The sequence below is a fragment of the Austrofundulus limnaeus genome, unplaced genomic scaffold (genome assembly GCF_001266775.1).
Source record: "Austrofundulus limnaeus strain Quisiro unplaced genomic scaffold, Austrofundulus_limnaeus-1.0 Scaffold239, whole genome shotgun sequence".
Taxonomy (NCBI): domain Eukaryota; kingdom Metazoa; phylum Chordata; class Actinopteri; order Cyprinodontiformes; family Rivulidae; genus Austrofundulus; species Austrofundulus limnaeus.
The window spans coordinates 54,398-56,632 of record NW_013952641.1 but is presented as its reverse complement, the minus strand read 5'-3'; the positions used below and the strand labels follow the sequence as shown (position 1 = coordinate 56,632).

At 46.3% G+C, this 2,235-nt stretch overlaps 1 long non-coding RNA gene across 2 annotated transcripts in view; it reads right to left on the bottom strand.

Moving 5' to 3' along the window:
• Positions 1-733, bottom strand: part of LOC106525751 (uncharacterized) — a 3,344-nt gene extending 2,611 nt beyond the window's left edge. The window contains exons 1-2 of one of the 2 annotated variants that reach the window (XR_001311165.1): positions 642-733; positions 4-329 (exon numbers count right to left, since the gene is read on the bottom strand). This is a non-coding gene — a long non-coding RNA (uncharacterized LOC106525751). Of the gene's footprint in view, positions 1-3; positions 594-641 lie in introns of those variants that run through there. The other variant, XR_001311164.1, reaches the window with a different exon arrangement.
• Positions 734-2,235: the final 1,502 nt, after the last annotated feature.

Here is a 2,235-nt window from a genome sequence, read left to right as displayed (position 1 = left end):
GACCTAACTCTACAGGAACTAACCCTGACCTAACTACAGGAACTAACCCCGACCTAACTCTACAGGAACTAACCCTGACCTAACTACAGGAACTAACCCCGACCTAACTACAGGAACTAACCCTGACCTAACTCTACAGGAACTAACCCTGACCTAAACCTACAGGAACTAACCCTGACCTAACTCTACAGGAACTAACCCTGACCTAAACCTACAGGAACTAACCCTGACCTAACTCTACAGGAACTAACCCTGACCTACAGGAACTAACCCTGACCTAACTCTACAGGAACTAACCCTGACCTAAACCTACAGGAACTAACCCTGACCTAAACCTACAGGAACTAACGTTAACCTAACGCTACAGGAACTAACCCTGACCTAAACCTTCAGGAACTAACGTTAACCTAACGCTACAGGAACTAACCCTGACCTAACTCTACAGGAACTAACCCTGACCTAAACCTTCAGGAACTAACGTTAACCTAACTCTACAGGAACTAACCCTGACCTAAACCTTCAGGAACTAATGTTAACCTAACTCTACAGGAACTAACGTTAACCTAACTCTACAGGAACTAACCCTGACCTAAACCTACAGGAACTAACATTAACCTAACTCTACAAGAACTAACGTTAACCTAACTCTACAGGAACTAACCCTGACCTAAACCTACAGGAACTAACCCTGACCTAAACCTACAGGAACTAACCCTGACCTAAACCTACAGGAACTAACATTAACCTAACTCAACAAGAACTAACGTTATTCTAAACCTACAGGAACTAACATTAACCTAACTCTACAGGAACTAACGTTAACCTAAACCTACAGGAACTAACCCTGACCTAAACCTACAGGAACAAATCTTAACCAAACTCTACTGAACAACTGATGTCATCTAAATGTTGACTTCTTGAAAGATTTTTGTTTTCGCACCAAGACATTTCCAAACAGGTCTGCCCACTGAAAAGGTTCCTGATTTGTCCACTCAGCGTTCTCCAATGAATCTTGAGCTCTAACTCCATTGCCTTCTGGAGAAGCTGGCAGAAATCCTCTTAGAAAAAGAAAGGAGGCATCTCAAAAGCTTAGTTGTCCTCTGTCTCGGCAGTTGACATCTCAAAATCCTCTCAGGTTCTTCAACAGTAACCAAAAATAAAATGTGCAGAAAACCAGTTGATCTCTTCTAAAAATTCTTTTTTCAAAAATCTGACTCCATTTAGGCTCACAATCAGCCAGCAACAGCTCTGTGAGAGTGACGGGCCTTGGGTCTTATCAGAACCATATCAATAACACCCTCCCACCAGCTGGTGAGGAAAACTAAAGCACAAAGTTTAATCACCCTCTGACTTCCTGGCCACACCCCTGGAGGTGGTACCTTTTGTCAGAACATACTTTGTAAGCCTCCCTGGTAAGGTCTAATCAGGGGTCCTGGAGAGGAGGGTCCATCAGATAGTCGAATCTTGGATTCAGGAAGAGCAGTGTGGTTTTGGTCCTGGTCGTGGAACAGTGGACCAGCTCTGCACCCTCAGCAGGGTCCTGGAGGGTGCATGGGAGTTCAACCAGTCTACACGTGTTTTGTGGACTTGGAGAAGGCGTTCGACCGTGTCCCTCGGGGACTCCTGTGGGGGGTACTCCAGGAGTATGGGGTACCAGGCCTGTTGATACGGGCTGTTAGATCCCTGTAGGACCGGTGCCAGAGCTTGGTCCACATTGATGGTAGTAAGTCAGACTTGTTTCAGGTGAGAGTTGGACTCCAAAAAGGTTGTCCTTTGTCACCGATTCTGTTCATAACTTTTCTGGACAGAATTTCTAGGAGCAGCCAAGGTGTTGAGGGGATCCTTTTTGGTGRCCTTAGGATCACATCTCTGCTTTTTGTGGATGATGTGTGAACCTATTGGCTTCATCAGATCCTGATCTCCAGCTCTCACTGGAGCCGTTCACAGATGGGATGAGGATCAGTGCCTCCAAATCCCAGAGCATGGTCTTGAGCTGGAAAAGGGTAGCGTGCCTTCTCCGGGTCGGGAAGGAGGTCCTGCCCCAAGTGGAGGAGTTTAAGTATCTCAGGTCTTGTTCAAGAATGAGGGAAGAATGGAGAGGGAGATCTACAGGTGGATTGGTGCTGTGTCTGCAGTGATGTGGGCGTTGTACCGGTCTGTCGTGGTGAAGGTTTACCAGTGGGTCTACGTTCCTACCCTCATCTATGGTCAGGAGCTTTAGGTAGTGACTGAAAG